Raw genomic sequence first — 19,446 nt, forward strand, 5'->3', positions numbered from 1 at the left:
GAGGGTGCGTTGTGAACTGGCCCTCCTTTGAAGCATTACTTTCTGGTTGTACCGAAGAGACGATGGGCTTGGATGTAGTCCTGCCTCCCTCGTTTCCTGTTGGAGGTGGTCCCTAAGCCCGCACTACCCAGGATGTCTGTTGAGCAGATTCCCCCTCCATTGCTTAGGAAGAAAAAAAACACACGTCACCTCATTCCGTCGAACTGAGTCGATCGATATATAACACTATGGGTCTCCAGGTCTTCTATAAAAAGTTTCTTTTTGGAACAATCGTATAGCATTTACGTATACTTAGTATACTGCCACTAACCGCAAGTCGAGCACATCTGTATATGGAGCCTCATATCCAGTTTTCCGCGAGCGGTAATGGCCGCCAGCTTGCCTGCGGGTTAGTCTCTGATTTGACGTTTCTGGAGGTCAACTGCACCCACCATTCGAGCATTTTGATCAATGTGGTATATAAGAAGGCTTGAATTCACTGAATCAGCACCTTCTTATATGCAACATTTGGTCAGAATGCTCGGAGCGGTGGGTGCAGTTGACCTCCAGACACGTCAAATCAGAGACTGAGCCGCAAGCAAGCTGGCGGCCATTACCGCTCGCGGAAAACTGGATACAGATGTGTTCGACTTGCGGTTAGCGGCAGTATACTAAGTATACGTAAATGCTATACGATTGTTCCAAAAAGAAACTTTTTATAGAAGACCTGGAGACCCATAGTGTTATATATCGATCGACTCAGTTCGACGGAATGAGGTGACGTGTGTTTTTTTTCTTCCTAAGCAATGGAGGGGGAATCTGCTCAACAGACATCCTGGGTAGTGCGGGGTTAGAGACCACCTCCAACAGGAAACGAGGGAGGCAGGACTACATCCAAGCCCATCGTCTCTTCGGTACAACCAGAAAGTAATGCTTCAAAGGAGGGCCAGTTCACAACGCACCCTCGAGGTTAGCTGCGTGCCCTTGCAGCACCGAACATCGTGACTCGCTTTTTAAGAAGAACACCATGGTATCGTGCCAGCGCATTGCCGGCCTTACCACGCCCTATGTCCTCGGAAGGTGGGTCGACTTCGCACCTGCTTCCCTCTGCACGGCTGGTATCAAGAATGATTATGCCACGTGCACCACAAATTGACCTCTCTGCGATAGGGCCTATTCGCCAACACACAGAGGGACTTGCCGACGCGGTGCCTACGCCTGCCCCAGCCTTGACGAGGACCCCTTTCCGTCCTCGGGCTCGGAACCCGACCGACGCCGCGAAAGCGGCGATACCATGTTGTTCTTCGCACGGCCACTTGTTCGTTAAAAGGATCGAGTTCGACCACAGGGCACCGGTATGACCCTTGAAGCCGACTCCGAACCCTTGGACCAGCTCTTATTTGCGCCTGAGCTAGCTCCGAGACGATTTGGACGATAGCTGATAAAACGGCGTTCCAGCCAACTTCATCTTCACACATCCTCCGAACTAGGTTGTCCGGGGTAGTGTCCAGACCACATGTGGTCACGCGAGCATGTGGCAAGCATGTGGTCACGCGACACTCGGGCGAGGCCGAGTGTCCGAACCGTTGTAGATACTGTCTAGAGCAACCATGGCCTGTAAAGCCCTGGGTCAGGTGGAAAGTGACTTCCCCATGGAGTCTCTTGACCCACGTGCCTAGCTCCGGTATTAACCTATGTGACGAACTCACCATTTCGCAGCGCTGTGTGTGTGTGTGTTTTTTTTCTTCCGAAGCAATGGAGGGGGAATCTGCTCAACAGACATCCTGGGTTGTCCAGGAAGTGCGGGGTTAGGGACCACCTCCAACAGCAAACGAGGAAGGCAGGACTACATCCCCGACCCGCTAAACCGTTTGGCGGCAGCCAAGCCCATCGTCCCTTTGGTACAACCAGAAAGTAATGCTTCAAAGGGGGGACAGTGCACAACGCACCCTCGAGGTTAGCTGCGTGTCCTTGCAGCATCAAACATCGTGAGTCCCTTTTTAGAAGAACATCATGGTATCGTGCCAGCGCATTGCCGGCTTTCCAGGTGGCCTTACCACGCCCTATGTCCTCGGAAGTTGGGAAGGGTCGTGGACGGACCTGGACCTTTTCAGATCCTTCCTCCCCCGGTTTTGGAGGTACCTGGCCGGGGTTCAGTTTCCCAGCCCTACTACCCTTGTTCGGGATAAGTAACCCTCTGCGTTTTGGAGCGGCCCCCAGGGAGCTCGTCCCCTGGAGACTGTCTCACCCGTTTTTGTGTCTGCTCCGTTGGAGCAGTCACCCCCGACGTGCCCGCGAATACTTGAGTCTCAGTCTGGGTAGACTTTGGCACCACCGTCTTCGCTGGCACGCCCTCGGTCGATTCGACATTGCCCGAGTTCGCGAATCCTTGGGCCTCAGTCTAGGTAGACTAAGTACTCGGACGTCTTGAAGGCAATGAGGAGTGACGTCAAGCTCGGTGAACTCGGCGCCGACGTACGTCGAATAAGACGCACCCGGACGGGCGAGATGATCCTCGAGCTGAATCGGGGCGTCTCGAAAAAGGGCGCCGCCTACAAGAAGTTGGCGGAGGAAGTCTTAGGCGAGACGGTCAAGGTGAGGGCACTCACGACGGAGGTGAATCCAAGGGTTAAAGATCGTCCAGGTCTCCGAAGTCGAAGGGGCCGTCACGGCACTGCGGCGACAGTGTGAAGTGGAGACTCCCACCGTAGTCGTTCGGCTACGGAAAGGTCCGGCAGGGACACAGGTAGCATTGGTTCGGCTATCTGCAGCGGACGCCTCCAAGGTAGTCAAGTTAGGGAGCGTCAAGGTGGGATGGTCGGTGTGCCCTGTGGGCATATACGAGCAACCCGAAGTTTGCTTGAAGTGCCTGGAACCGGGGCACAAGCAATGGGACTGCAAAGGCCCTGACAGAAGCAATCTCTGCCGACGCTGCGGATTGGAGGGACATAAGGCACAATGCTGCACGAACCCTCCCAATTGTTTGATTTGTTCCAGCAAAGCTGCGAACAGCAAGCACCACATGGGGGTTCAAAGTGCCCGGCGTTTAAGCGTGCTGCAAAATCACAGTGGGACTGCAAAAGCCCTGATAGAAGCAAGCTTTTCCGACGCTGCGGATTGGATGGACATAAGGCACAATGCTGCACGAACCCTCCCAATTGTTTGATTTGTTCCAGCAAAGCTGCGAACAGCAAGCACCCCATGGGGGATTCGAAGTGCCCGGCGTTTAAGCTTGCTGCAAAATCACAGTGGTAACGCCGCTAAACCTGCTCCACTGGGATGCAGCCCAGCACTTAGCCTCGTCCATCTTGATGACTAGGCCATCGCCCCTGGAGCGATTTTCGCCTACCATAGACTTCTTGCTACCCTCATTCTCCTGTGCCTTATTTTCGGCCCTTAACGTCTTCGGTTTCCTCTTGATCTTGACCAAGGTCCAGGAGGCGTCATCCCCCTCTATTTCCCTGGTCTGATACGGGGTCTTCTTCTGCAGCTTCTATGCGCCTCCTCGATGGTCGATCGAGCAGTTCGGTCGTATGCTAGATTCATTGACGGCTAACTTGATGGGGCGTAGACCGGTGGTGATAGCGGGAGACTTCAACGTTTGGGCCGTGGAATGGGGAAGCCGATCCACGAATCAACGAGAGCAGATCCTGCTGGAATCACTGGCCATGTTGGATGTGGACTTGGCTGATGTCGGTACCAAAAGTACCGACAGCTGGAACGGGGCCGAGTCGATTATTGACGTTACGTTCTGGCCAAACGAGTAGTTCGAACTGGAGGGTAGATGATGGCTATGGCCACCTGGCGGTTCGCTACAGTATCGACTATACGACCATACGAATCCATGGGGTGACCCCTGGGTGACGATGGCCCCTACAGAGCGGTCTCCAGAGATGCTGGAGAGGATCATCGCGGGGCTCTCCCCACGTCATGACCCAAGTCCCTGGCCTAACTTTGTGGTGCTGCCAGGGGCCAGGGTGGCCGACGAAGGAAGAGTAACTGTGGAAGAACTTGCGGGGATTGCGCCTTAGGGTAGGTAAGGCGCCAGGACCTGATGGTATTCTGAACCTGGCCATCAAAGCGGCCATTGCTGAGGCTCCCGAGATGTTTAGATCTGTCATGGACGAGGGAGTCTTCCCTGAAGCATGGAAAAGGCAGAGCTTGGTCCTATTGCCAAAGGCGAGAAAACCACCGGGGGATCCGTCCGCATATAGACCAATATGCCTGCTTGATACGGCGGGGAAGGTGCTCGAGAAGATCATCCTCAACAGGTTGTTGATACGCACGGAGGGTGCGGATGGTCTATCGAGTAACCAGTTTGGCTTCCGAAAGGGTAAGTCGACCGTAGACGCTATCTTGTCGATTACCAAATCCGCGGAGATAGCTATCCAGCGTAAGAGGAGGAGAGTTCGCTATTGTGCAGTAGTGACTTTCGACGTGAGAAATCTATTCAATAATGCCAGTTGGGCAGATTCTCGGAAGCTACTTCCAGAATCGAGTACTGGTATACGACACGGAGGCGGGTCTGAAGTGCGTTGACATAACCTCAGGGGCTCCGCAAGGTTCGATACTGGTCCGGTGTTAAGGAACGTCATGCACGACGGTGTCTTGAGGTTGAAGTTCCCGGTGGGCATGGTAATCGTCGGCTTCGCTGACGATATTATGCTGGAGGTGTACGAAACGGCGAATCGATCGAAGAGGTGGAGTTGACTACAGCCCACTCGATCGCAATTGTGGAGTAGTGGATAAGTTCCAGGAAGTAAGAACTGGCTCACCACAAGACTGAGGTGGTTGTTGTTAACAACCGAAAATCGGAGCAACAAGCAGAGATAAGGGCAGGCAACTGCACATCGTGCCTCCACAGCTATATTGGCATTGTCCCGGATGATGTCCAATAGCTCTGCGGTTTATGCCTCTGTCCATATTGAGGTATGGGGGACCAACTTGGGGCACGGTCCTGCGTATTAACTGCTACAGAACGAAGTTAGAAAGTACGTATAGGCTCATGTGTCTAAGAGTTGCGAGCGCGTACCGTACCGTGTCCCACGATGCACTTTGCGTCGTCACCGGTATGATGCCTATTGACATTGTTATCGGTGAAGACATAGAGTGCTTCAAAGTGCGCGGCACGAGAGGCATCCGTAGCACTGTCAGGTTGGCCTCAATGGTCCAATGGCAGCGTGCGTGGGACAGTTCCACTAAGGGTAGATGGATGCATAGGTTGATACCGAAGATAGGTACGTGGGTCAAGAGGCGCCATGGGGAAATCACTTTCCACCTGACCCAGATCGTTACAGGCCATGATTGCTTCAGACAGTATTTACACCGGTTCGGACACTCGTCCGAGTGTCCGGTGTGCGCAGGTTTAGAGGAAAGGGCGGAACACGTGTTGTTCGTGTGCCCACGATTTCGCACAATGCGTGACCACATGCTCGCCACTACCCCGGACAACCTAGTCCGGAGGACGTATAAAGATGAAGTTGGCTGGGACGCCGTTTTATCGGCTATCGTCCAAATCGTCTCGGAGCTACACAGAAGGTGGCGCGTGGACTCGAGGAATTGCTAGTTCAGGCGCAAATAAGGGGTGGTCCAAGGGTTCGGAGTCGGCTTCATGGGTAATATCGGTGCCCTGTGGTCGAACTCGATCCTTTTATCGAACAAGTGGCCGAACAACATGGTATCGTCGCTTTTGCGGCATCGGTCAACCGGGCGGGTTCCGAGCCCGAGGGCGGAAAGGGGTCCTCGTCAAGGCTGAGGCAGGCTTAGGCACCGTGTCGGTAAGTCCCTCTGTGTGTTGGCGAATATGCTCTATCGCAGAGACGTCAATTTGGGGTCCATGCGGCATCATCATTCTTGATACCAGTCGTGCAGAGGGAAACAGGCGCGAAGTCGACCCTTCCCACCTTCCGAGATCATAGGGCGTGGTAAGGCCACCTGGAAATCCGGCAATGCGCTGGCACGATCCCATGGTGTTCTTTTAAAAAAGCGAGTCACGATGTTCGATGCTGCAAGGACACGCAGCTAACCTCGAGGGTGCGTTGTGCACTGGCCCCCCTTTGAAGCATTACTTTCTGGTTGAACCGAAGGGACCAGGCCAGGCCCATCTGGCGACAATGGAAACGGTTTAGCGGGTCGGGGATGTAGTCCTGCCTCCCTCGTTTGCTGTTGAAGGTGGCCCCTAACCCAGGATGTCTGTTGAGCAGATTCCCCCCCATTGCTTAGGAAGAAAAAAAAATATATATATAAATATTGTTGCGCTCCCATTGTTTTCAGATTAAGTTTAAACAACAGGTTATTACTAGAGATCCTAAAATTAATATAGGATCGCTAGTTATTACTGTGCATCATTGTTTACATTTTGATCTGTTGCTCTGTGATACATAAGTGCCATTTAGTTAAGTTTGTATGGGAATGCAAAGCGCAAACAGACCTTGCACAAATGATACACGACGACCAGCAAGCTTAACAAGAGTATCGATATTGTGGATTTACTCGCTATCAAGATTTTCCCGATTACTTTTACGGCTACTCAGAGTATGCGCAAAAAATCGAGGGGAACGGCTTAATTAAACTTAATTTTAGTGATTACAAATATTAAGTCAAATGAAATCAATTCTTCAATATTACAGTCGCAGAACTTTATGAAATAATATAGGTATTTTTTTCGCGGTTTTTTGGGGCAAGTATTAAACATTTTATATCTCACGATCAGGTAATAAATATCATATACATCTAACTACCCCTCACCTACTGGGACACGTGCTCATTCTTTTGTCCGCTAAAAATGCAAATGCCAAAAAGCACGTGGTTGCCGGTAAACAAATATTCGCTCTTTCACTCAGATTGCTGGATGGAATTTTTTTGACGTTTACTTTGTCTCGCTCAAACCAACAGCGAATACTCTAGCGACTACTTTAACGAACACTTGGTGGAACGGCTACTCTAACCTAGAGTCCTATAAGAAGAGTAACGTCATGTGCCACGTTTGACAGGTCTCCTGCTCGTTTGGAACGCGCATTTGTATGGAACTGACAGACGATTCTGTTCCAATTCTGACACTTGACGACACTGTTATTGTAGTCACTGTACTCTAACCGACCGTGTCCACCTAGCAAGTAAACGTACAATAGGCCTTTTCATGTGACACTGCCGAGACTGCACTTGTTTACAACCGCTGAACAGGTCTGCAAGTCCGAAGCTGTCACTTTCATTTCATAGAAGAACTGTCAATTGACGATAAAATCAGCTGTTTTTAAGCGTCTCGTGAAAAGGCCCATATATGAACTGACATGGGGCCGTACACTAATTCTAGATTGCTTTGAGAATAGGTCGTATGTGCAAAAGAGAGGCTCTCTTCGTTCACGCTCTCTTTCGCTTGTACATAAGCTAGTTTTGCATATTTTGCCACATTTTCACTTCAGAACGCTAGACAAAGCTAAAATCTTTAGATATCTGCCAAGAAATCTGAAGTAAACTTTATTATAGATCTGTAATAATCGAAAGAGAATGGAGGCAAAGAGAGACTCTCTTTTGCACATACGACCTATTCTCAAAGCACTCTAGAATTACGTTAGTACTTATGGCGGAGAGGGTATGTCATTTTCTTACTCTCCATATAAACAAAAAAATATATGTATGTAAAAAATCTTACAATGGAGAGGGGGTGTTGAACAACCCTTACGTAAGTATTATTGCATTGAGTATTGGCCGAAACAAATATGATTTTCTTCTGTCCCCGCCCCCCTCAATTTTTGTGACTATATTTTATTATTTGAAGGTGGAATCAAAATTTGATTGGAAAAATAAATAAAATATTGTGCTTTCCCAAAAAATTCTTTGAGAAAACGATGAGGTTTGCGATTTTATCAATTTATCCATTTATTTTTTATTTAGCACCCCCTTTGTTATCCATAGACTAACATGACAAAAGAAGGAATTCATTTTTGCTCCGGCCTTATTATGTCTGAAACTCGATTTATGCATAGGTAGATTTAGTTAAAAACATATATGTCGCCAATCTTGCGTAAAAACTAGTAAATCCTTTTGTATGTAGAAAGTAGAACAATTTGTGTAGTTGCAATCTCCCATAATTGCCCACCGTAGACAACATTTGTCAAACTATTCGTATACAATCTTCTGAACTGAAATAAATTAATTTTGTATAGAGTAATACAGGGTTTTATGGTATAACTACGGTATAGATGTTACCTTAATCTTACAGCTTCCGTATCTTCAAATCTGTCTTGCGCAGGCGTTAAACTTAGAGTTGATGCTGATGGAGTTTTCTTCCGTTTACATCTATGCGTACAACTATATGTGGAGACTGTGTTGAAATACAAATATAGCAAGAAAGAACAATAGTTTATTAATAATATATATGTATATTTTAAGTACTTTAGAGAAATGGTAAAACAGACTTGATTGATTGGCGCAAATGTACGTGAGAGTGTTTCTTGTGTAACGAAAACAAAAACGTAAGTGTAACTGCTCATTTTTATCAGCCAAAATAGTAATATGATGGTTACATTACACACTTTGGTTTATGCCGCGGAGGCCGGAAAATTTCTAACGCTATTTATTATAAAGATTTTTTGTAAGGTTTGGCGAAAATTCTTAGGAATCCACATGTTTATTTTATTACTAGCAAACCCGACGAACTTCATTTCGCCTAGAATTGGTTTATTCTCTGATTAGCCTCTGAAAAACTCATGTGAATATGTAGGGGAACTGTTCCGTTTTCCATCTCACTGAACATATATTCATCTCATCGCAAAACAAAGAAATACAGCACTAATATCGTCGCTTCTTTTTGCCAACACGCGTGCTCACTGCTGAAAAAACGAGCAATGGGTAATGTTTTGAACATAACCGCGAGTAGACGTAGGACTTATAGGTATAAACGTAATGTATTTACATTCAACTTTTGAATTTCTGGAGATTGATAATAGGTATTGATTTTGGAAACAACAAGGTGTGTAAAATTATTAGCAATTTATGTATTCAAAACTTCAGGAAATAAAACTAATAAATAAAACCATAATCAGATATCAGAATAGCCGTGATCTCCGAGCGATGCGATGGGCGATCGCATCAATCGCAACCGACACCAGTGCATCCGACCATCATCAAGCACAGAATGACAAAAAAAAATATGTCCACTGCTGGCGACTGCATGCTGTGTACGTAAACACAGCGAACGAACGAGAAAAAATAATACTGGTAGACCCACTGACCGGCAGGGAAGCTCTCCCGCTGACGACTGTACGCAAACACAGCGAACGAACGGAAAAAATGCAAGAACAAAAAACACGTCAGTACGCGCTGCTGTCACAAAGTAAATGATTCACACACGGCAGGCACAGCTTCTTTTATATACAAAGAAAATATTGCGGTGAACCTGAAGGGCCGTGGGATACTGCATTCTGATGTCCGTGTTAGGAATGCACGGGATTGGTTATATATGAAATTGTTATTGGCTTTGACAAGAATTGAAAATTTCAATAGCTAATCGTTAATAATCTAAAGTTTCAATGTAATTGACAAATTGCTGGAGAGTGTCCGAGTCGATTGATATATAAATCTTCAAAATCCACCGAAAGATGAAGGCGCTAGTAACGTTCGAAATCTTCCCTTCCAGCGTAACGCTCTCGATTTCCAAAAAATTAAATGACACCCAGTATAGTAAAGAAAGACGTAAGTCCTACGTCAAAATCACAAAAATAATAAACAATCCAAATTCCTTTTCATTGCTCTGTTTTTGATAGGATGGAAATAGGAGCTATGGGATAAAGTGCCGAACCGTTCCCCTACATTATGTGGAAGATAATGATTTGAAAAATGTATGGGAGGTAACCAGCTCAGACCCGACCGCATTGCGTAGGCAAGAGCACGCAACTCAGATTCAGTTCAATGAAAGTTAATTGCCTATAATCAGTAGCCGCTAGGTTGCGAAGGCCGACGGAGGTCGTTCGTAGTATAGCGTACTGTAGGGTCGTGGGTTCGAGTCCCATCGAAGGGAAAATAGTTAGGTACCTCCAATACATTTTGCAAATCATTATCTTCCACATAATGTACATATTCACATATGAGTTTTTCATAACATTGTAAATTAATGTGGTTTAATCCCCGGAATATAGGCGATTAACTTTGATTGAACTGAACCTGAGTTGCGTGCTCTTGCCTACGCAATGCGGTTGGGTCTAAGCTTGACGACCGACTGGCAAATAGCTCACACAACCGCACTTGATCAGTACAGTTGCTGATGAAGAGTGTGTGTAGCCGTCAGACATTCTAAATACTCACGCTCCTCTAATGTGAATGTGTACTATACACATGTGGAAATGTTGGCTTGACAAATGGATTGCGAGTGATTTGATTATACGTCAAATTTGGGAATCTCGAGTCCATTCAGTAGCCACTAGTTGCTAAGGCCGACGGAGGTCTTTCGTAGCTTAGTTGGTTAAAGCACCAGTCTACCGTACTGTAGGGTCATGGGTTCGAGTCCCATCGAAGAGAAAGTGGTTACCTACAATACATTCTTCAAATCATTATCTTCCACATAACGTACGAATCGACAGTTTAACATTGAATAGAACCCGAAGAGCTCATTCCATATTCTTTATATCTACACAGAAAAAAATTCCGTTGTAAAAACTACTATTTTGTAGACTACGCTCTGTTTTTAAAACTACCATGGAATTTCAGTAAATTTTACCATAATTTCAGAGAAATTCACCACTGTTTCAGTTCATGCACGCAAAAAAATGTTGCGGTCGAAACTACCATTCCGAGGGTTAATTTAAGAATACGCACCGACGATTTTCAGCAGACAACAAACCCGTTTGATTTTACCATGCGCGCAGTAAAAATCAACTGTGGTCGTGATGGAATGTTGTTACATGAACTGAATCAGTGGTGAATTTGTCCGAATGTATGGTTAATTTAACTGAAAATTTGTGGTTGTTTTAAAAACATGGCGTAGTCTACAAAATAGTAATTGTTACAATGGAATTTTTTTCTGTGTGTGACAATATTCCGCATGGGCCACAGTTGATTTTTACTGCGCGCATGGTAAAATCAAACGGGTTTGTTTTCTGCTGAAAATCGTCGGTACATATTTTTAAAATAACCCTCGGAATAGTAGTTTCTACTGCAATATTTTTTTGCGTGTAACTTTCTGGCGGATTACCGACGTCGACTAAGGTTGATTTGACATATCTTATACACTGAAAAAAATTCCGTGGTAGAAGCTACTATTTCGTAGAATACACTCTGTTTTCAAAACAACCATGGAATTTCAGTAAATTTTACCATGGTTTCAGACAAATTCACCACTGTTTCAGTTCAAGTGACAACATTCCGCAAGGGCCACAGTTGATTTTTACTGCGCGCATGGTAAAATCAAACGGGTTTGTTTTCTGCTGAAAATCGTCGGTGCATATTCTTAGAATAACCCTCGGAATGGTAGTTTCGACTGCGATATTTTTTTGCGTGTAGGTCAGTGCCTGCAATAGCTTTCAAATTTTATGTGGAAAATTATGCTAAATTAGCGGTCAAGGATAAAACTATAGCAGTTTTTCAATAAGGTATTTATATTGAAGACTCGATTGAAGATGCCTTATGTAAAACACATATTTCAAGATTTTCATACATGATGACACTGTCTCGAAATTTTTTTTTAACACACCAGCTTAACAATGCCTTTTTGCCTTTCTCGTACAACAAAGTTGTACCGAAAGGCTATCATTTCACTCTGAAAACGAACTTTTTACACATGTAAAGTGTAAACATACAAAGTCAAAATTTTAATCACTCTAGTGTGTATGTTCGTCTGTCTGAATGGTAACTTTTTCAACCTCTAAAACTCACACGATTTTCATCCGTCTAAGACGAGTTAAGTACTCTCCATTTAATTCCACCAATTATAATTGGAGAGTACTTAACTCGTCTTTGACGGTTAAATACATTCCACTAAAAGAGCTATACATTTTTCTGACGATTTTCATGTTCTTAGTTTTAACCGGTTTTATCGCAACAAGTTGCATTCTACAGAGACACTCTTCTTATTACATGCTATTTATTTTGATCAAGATTGATCAATGCGTTCACAGCTTACAAGGTCTTACGCTCCTTATAAATAAACAATCTTTTGTATGAAAAAAATCTTACAAGGGGGGAGGGGGCTGGGTTGAAAAACCCAGAAAAATTGCTCACGTAATAAGTGTACGACTCCTTAGCTGCTTGCTCGTACGCTCGTTACCAATACAGTGACAATGGTTTTATTTCGTTTTATACACCTCCTTATTTTCATTTTATATTATATCTAGACCAACATTTGCAAAGGGCGTAACAGCCAAAACTTGTTCCTTTTGATTCTTCGTCCACATATAGAGCTATGTATGCAGTCGAAGAATCAGAAGGAATAAAATTTGGCTTTTGCGCCCTTTTCAAATGATGGTCTAGATATTATGTCTGCGGTTTTTGTGTCCTCTATTTATATTTAAGAGTCTAAAATGACATCCGAGGTTTAAGGGGCATGACAAAGGAGGTGGGCGTTGGTTGAAAAGTCTTAAATGTATTTGATCCAGTATATTGGATTATAATCATTTAATTTTGACTGTCATGCGAGTCGAGTGACTTGAACTTTTGGCAAGTCAATGAATCGCCTGCTTTCAGCATGCTTACAGCGGCACACTAAGAGTTAACTTTGGTAAATCAGTATGGCGAAAGGCATCTAATGTTTATTATTTCGAAAATAGGCAATTTAATCGAAAAAATATTTGGTAGGCGTAGTAGCGGACACCTTACTGCATAACTGGTACCAAATAGTTTTTCGTGAAAAGCTCCTACTGTTGAGAAAACCCGCGTTAGATGTCTTTCGCCATACAAATTCCTGGTGGTTAACTCATGCTGGCTATTTTGCGCATATACTATAGCGCCTTGATGTGATAGCGGCGAGTAGCAAATCAGCCACTGCCAATAATTCATTGAATTCAACTGTGTTGTTTTTGACCTGTGAAAACGTACACAGAAAAAAATATTTGTGGAAAAAATACTATTTTGAAGACTACGCTCTGTTTTTAAAACAACCATAAAATTTCAGTACAATCAACCACGGTTTCAGAGAAATTCATCACTGTTTCAGTTCATGTGACAACATTCCCCAAGGGCCACAGTTGATTTTTAATGCGCGCGTGGTAAAATCAAACGGGTTTGTTATCTGCTGAAAGTCGTTGGTGCATATTCTTAAAATAACCATCGGAATGGTAATTTCGACCGCAACTTTTTTTTTGCGTGTAGCAATTGGGTGCGTCATAATGAATCGACTGCTTTGAGCGTGCTTACAGCGGCACACTAGGAGTTAACTTTCTGAAATCAGTATGGCGAAAGGCATCTAAGGTTCGATTACTCAAAATTAAGCACTTTAATCGAAAAAATATTTGGTAGGCGTAGTAGCGGACACCATCCCTCATAACCGGTACCAAATAGTTTTTCATGAAAAGTTACTAATTTTGAGAAAACCAGCGTTAGATGTCTTTCGCCATACAAATTTCTGGCGGTTAACTCTTGCTGGCTATTTTTTGCATATACTATAGCGCCTGGATGTGGCTGCGGCGGGTAGAAAATCACCCACTGCCAATAATTCATTTGAACAAAATTAAAAGCTATATGCACACTTATGTAATTTGCTCAAATAATGAATTATTGGCAATGGCTGATTTTCTACCCGCCGCTGTCACATCCAGGCGCTATAGTATATGCGCAAAATAGCCAGCAAGAGTTAACCGCCAGAAATTTGTATGGCGAAAGTCATCTAACGCGGGTTTTCTCAAAATAAGAAACTTTTCATGAAAAACTATTTGGTACCGATTATGTAGGAAGGTGTCCGCTACCATGCCTACCAAATATTTTTTTGATGAAAGTGCTCAATTTTGAGAAATAGAAACTTAGATGCCTTTCGCCATAGTGATTTCAGAAAGTTAACTCCTAGTGTGCCGCTGTAAGCACGCTCAAAACAGGCGATTCATTATAATTGAATGATTAAATTTATTTGCTTGTGCAATAAACAATACTACCTACTGTTACACGCGGACCCGAACTTCTTCACAATGTAGTATGCAATTAATAGTTGATTATGTTTACTTTGAAGATGTATTGAGTTTGACATGATCCATAAATTACATAACGCTTAGAGGAGGAGGGGGGTTTGAGAAGTGTGATGGTCTATACAAAGTTCTCAGCTGATTCATACAAAATTATTTAAATAATTATTGGATCTTCCCTTGATAGAAATAACAATGACACTCCAGTTATAGAAGTCTCGGAAACCCATGAAGTCATATAGGTACCAATCGACTCAACTCCTCGAGCTGAACAAATGGCTGTCTGCCCTTGTGTGTGTGCACACAAAAACCGAAAAGCATCAGCCACTTTTTCGTATAGTAATTTTTGACCGATTTTCTCGCAACAAAGTGCATTCGACGGGAGACAAATTGGGTGTTGAACTTAATCTAGAATTAAAAAAACACCTTAATTAAAAAAAGACGGGCAAATCAATAGTTGATCACTATTGAATATAATCACGACCGGTCATTGCGTTCAAAAGATACGACGAAAATGGTGTGTTGAACCATATACGATTTGTTGATTGATTCGCTATACAACGTTTGCAAGAGCTGTAATGTAACAAGCAATGAATGATTGGCAGTGGCTGATTTTCTACCCTGTCACATCCAGGCGCTATAGAAGTAGGTATATGCGCAAAATAGCCAGCATGAGTTAACCACCAGAAATTTGTATGGCGAAAGACATCTAATGCGGGTTTTCTCAAAACTAGGAACTTTTCATGAAAAACTATTTGGTATTGGTTATGTAGGAAGGTGTCCGTTCCTACGCCTACCAAATATTTTTTCGATGAAGGTGCTTAATTTTGAGAAATCGAGCCTTATACTATCGACAGACATATGATTTCCACACAATGATTTTCGTATCACGCTGTACGCGTACAGTGCCAAGATGACACACATCTTTTCTTTCCAGCGTTGAATCTATTTGACAGCTTGTTTTGAAACTGATTCTACCGCTTTCCAAAACTATGTTTTTCATCAAAATGTATAGAAATTATAAATAGTTTTTATATATATAGTTTTTATGAGTATTACACAATATTAAGGCCGGTCCCAATGCTAAAGTTGCACTTTCAGTTTGGTACTGCTTGATGTTATAAAATTATATTTATGTTATAGCTGTCAAAATAAAACTACAACTTGGTGCCCGCAACGCACAGTTGTGAACAAAATAAAACTTGGTTTTATTTTTCCAAAAAGTCAAAACAAAACAAACTAACATTTTTCGCGGTAGTTTTTACCTCACAAACGAACAACAAAAAGTATTTCATCTAACACACACAAACACTATTAAATGAATTTGAACTCAGTTTCATTCCAGACAACTCTGCGTTGCAAACTGGTAGTTTCAGTTTCAGTTTGATTTCCAAACAAGATATACAAAACCCAACAGCAATGCGATCGGCCCACCCATATTTTTTGAATAAATTGTGAATTCGATATAGTTTTCCAATTCTTCGTATAGGTATTTTAGCAGAAATATACGAGTTCTTGCAAATATTCCGCAGGGCAATTTTTTCTGCAAACGTTAATCACTCTCTTCTATGGTTTGGGGTGATTTCAGTGCAAATGGCACTGATCGTTTAATTCATTTGGACATTTTGAAGGATAAAGCCAGCACCGTTCAATTGGGTCATAGATCCAATTTTGAATTTGTACAAAACATTCTTCCCATCTAAAAAAGTAGATGCTGACTAATGGCAAATCAAAGATCGCATCCTTTACAATCCCCAGACCTCATTCCAATTAAAACCCGTAGGATCTTTGCACAAAACGTTCGAAATCACACGATACAGAACTCAAACCATTGAATATCATGCAAAAGTAACGGAAACAACCCAAGAACTGGCAAAATCAATAGAAAGACATCTTCAAAGCGTAATTGTAGCAAATAATGGGCTTACGAATAATTATTTTTATATAACAATGTTGTGAAAAATATCATCCAGAATTGCAGAAAAACGAATTTTACTCAGTCAGCTTGCAAATGTTTGTTTTTATTTCATATGTCAAACGGCATATTTGACATTTCAAAACAACAAATTATGTTCTGTTTCGTACAATACAACGGTCGAAGGGCAGGGTACGGAAATCATCGTGCTATCGTGATACCAGCGTGATTCTGGGTGACAGACATATGATTTTATGCTGTACAGTGATATTGGTATCATATATGTGTCACAAGTATTAGATGCCTTTCGCCATACTGATTTCAGAAAGTTAACTCCTAGTGTGCCGCTGTAAGCACGCTCAAAGCAGGCGATTCATTATTTATTATGTGTATCACACTAAGGCGAAACCAAACGATTGAATCGAGAACGGCATCGTTGCTGCTTGGTGGATTATTTTGGTTTTTTTTACATAACGTTTCATATTACAGATGGCAATTATTAATTAAATTAGGAATTATGATTTGTCGAATTAAAAATCATAATCCAAAATCTACGCAAAATTCCAGGGTCGAAATATATGGGCAAACCATTTCGACTAAAGAATGGGTACTGACGGGTGTCTGCATATTTTGAACAATGGATGTATGCTTCTATTGGTCAGTAATTATATTCCATCAAATCAATAACGATATTCTATTCCAAACATAAGCGAAGTTAGGACCACTTTAGCGCAAAATAAGGAACACCCAGTTGTCTCAGATTCATACGCCCAAAAATGGTTGAATACAGAATCATTCTACTACGTGATTCAGTAGCAAATGTTTTCAAATGGGCACTATATGTTTTTCTATGAACGTTTCAACTTTGTCTGATCTTTTTCTTCTTCTTCTTCTTCTTATTGGCATTACATCCCCCACTGGGACATTGCCGCCTCGCAGTGTTCATTCAGCACTTCCACAGTTATTAATCGCGAGGTTTTTAAGCCATGGTACCATTTTTGCATCCGTATATCATGAGGCTAACACGCTGATACTTTTATGCCCAGGGAAGTCGAGATAATTTCCAGCCCGAAAATTGACTAGACCGGCACCGGGAGTCGAACCCAGTCACCCTCAGTATGGTCTTCCTATATAGCCGCGCATCTTACCGCTAGACTAAGGAGGGCCAGATCTTAAGTGCGCGACATTGGGGTACTTCACGGTACATGTTTTTGTCACACCACTTCTTCAAAGGGTAATAATATTTATTTCTATTTCACATATTATATTTTTCTATATTGATTTATAAATAGTATACCTGAAGGTTCTGATCGTGCACGGTAGTTCATTTCTTTATCGAAAGCAATATCTTCAAACTTTAGCATCTTCTTTTTCTTTAGTATGTTAGAAATAAAAGTGAAAGGCTTCTTCCTTGTACTGCTACGACTCATTCGCGAATTATTGCTGTCACTTTGTATGGGCAATTGCAACATTTTTAATTAACTTCAACTACTGATATTCTTAGGATAGGAATTATCACCCATGATTAACACCAAGAACGTTCATTATTAGATAGAACATCAGCTTTAATTCTTCAAACTGGAACTTAATTGTTCAATTCATTTTACTTTTATTCAGAACTCTATGTTTCAGCAGTAATCAGCTTTTCTTAAAAGTGGAATAATGTAAGATATGACAATACTGCAAAAATAGAAGCATGCGCAGTGCTTCGCATGAGTATTGTTGCTACAGTTAGATACCATGTAGCGACTACAGTTCCGAATTATGTAGATAACTGGAGTGTCCGGAAATGGATGTGCGACATTGACAATTTCTGATAACATTTAAATTCAATTTTATTGGCATATCGGTCTCGATGCTGCTCGTATAGAAGAATGGAGTAGCGTGTGTGTGAAAGCACTAAAGCAGATGGGAAAGAAACGGAGTCCGAATGTTATCGCTAGGCAGCGACAAGTGTGAAAATGGTTTGAAAAGTGTTGAAGTATGCGAGGGCCATTTGAGAACAATTTCATTTTTTTTAACTAATTTTATTTGCTAATTATCTAATACATGCATTCATCTCTTAGACTAGGTGTTCCGTGTTTTCTTAACACTGTCATCCTTATTTGCTATGTTACTTTTTAGTTATTATTAATACATTTCAATTGCCTCTGGCAGATAGGATTTTTCCTGTGGTTGAATTAAATCATGTAGGAATTTCAATGTTTTTAACTTAAAATAAACCTAACCTAATTTATACTGAGGATACAAGGAGCTAATCGTTGCAATAGAAGATTGCAACGATTTTTGTCTAAAATTGGAAATTATTTTGTTGGACATTTGTTGCAATGTCTCAATATTAGAAATTTTATGAAGTTCATTGGTACTATACCACGGAGGCAACTTCAGAATCATTTTCAAAATTTTATTTTGAATCCTCTGAAGTGCCTTCTTTCTGGTATTGCAGCAACTTGTCCATATTGGCACAGCATACAACATGGCTGGTCTAAAAATTTGTTTGTAAATCAAAAGTTTGTTCTTAACACAAAGTTTTGATTTTCTGTTTATAAGTGGATATAGACACTTAATATATTTGTTACATTTGGCTTGAAGGCCTTCAATGTGATTTTTAAAAGTTAATTTTTGGTCCAGCAGAAGTCCTAAATATTTCGCTTCGCTAGACCAATTAATTGGAACCCCATTCATAGTGACAATATGTCTGCTAGAAGGTTTCAAATAAGAAGCTCGGCTTATGTGGGAAAATTATAAGTTGGGTTTTGGAATCATTCGGGGAAATTTTCCATTTTTGCAAGTAAGTGGAGAAAATATCCAAACTTTTTCGCAATCTACTACAAATGACACGAAGGCTTCGCCCTTTGGCTGAGAGGCCCGTGTCATCTGCAAACAAAGATTTTTGACACCCTGGTGGTAAATCAGATAAGTCAGAAGTAAAAATGTTATACAATATGGGCCCCAGTATGCTGCCTTGGGGGACACCAGCCCTTACAGGTAATCTGTCAGATTTGGAATTCTGATAGTTTACCTGCAGTGAGCGATCTGATAATAATTTTGGATCAGTTTAATAATGTACAGAGGAAAATTAAAATTCATCAATTTTACAATCAAACCTTCATGCCAAACACTGTCAAATGCTTTCTCTATATCAAGAAGAGCAACTCCAGTCGAATATCCTTCAGATTTATTGAGCCGAATTAAATTCGTAACTCTTAATAACTGATGAGTGGTTGAATGCCCATGGCGAAAACCAAATTGCTCATCAGCAAAAATAGAATTGTCATTAATATGAACCATCATTCTATTTAAAATAATCTTTTCAAACAGTTTGCTTATTGAAGAAAGCAAACTGATTGGACGATAACTAGAAGCCTCAGATGGATTTTTGTCCGGCTTCAAAATTGGAACAACTTTGGCGTTTTTCCATTTATTTGGAAAGTATGCCAATGAATCAGA

General features: G+C 42.3%; 1 protein-coding gene and 1 non-coding gene across 9 annotated transcripts in view; one reads left to right on the plus strand and one right to left on the minus strand.

Annotated features, from left to right (window-relative positions):
- Positions 1 to 19,446, minus strand: part of LOC134205271 (227 kDa spindle- and centromere-associated protein-like) — a 261,767-nt gene that overhangs the window by 91,408 nt on the left and 150,913 nt on the right. For 3 of the 8 annotated variants that reach the window (XR_009978107.1, XR_009978106.1, XR_009978109.1), the window contains one exon: positions 8,188 to 8,302. The exons of 4 other annotated variants lie outside the window; for them this stretch is intronic. The gene's annotated coding sequence lies outside the window, so the exon portion shown is untranslated. Of the gene's footprint in view, positions 1 to 7,982; positions 8,121 to 8,187; positions 8,303 to 19,446 lie in introns of those variants that run through there. One more of the 8 variants, XR_009978108.1, reaches the window with a different exon arrangement.
- Trnag-acc (transfer RNA glycine (anticodon ACC)) lies at positions 10,420 to 10,495 on the plus strand. The gene has a single exon. It is a non-coding gene; the product is annotated as a tRNA-Gly (tRNA).

This window comes from Armigeres subalbatus, chromosome 1 (genome assembly GCF_024139115.2).
Source record: "Armigeres subalbatus isolate Guangzhou_Male chromosome 1, GZ_Asu_2, whole genome shotgun sequence".
Taxonomy (NCBI): Eukaryota; Metazoa; Arthropoda; class Insecta; order Diptera; family Culicidae; genus Armigeres; species Armigeres subalbatus.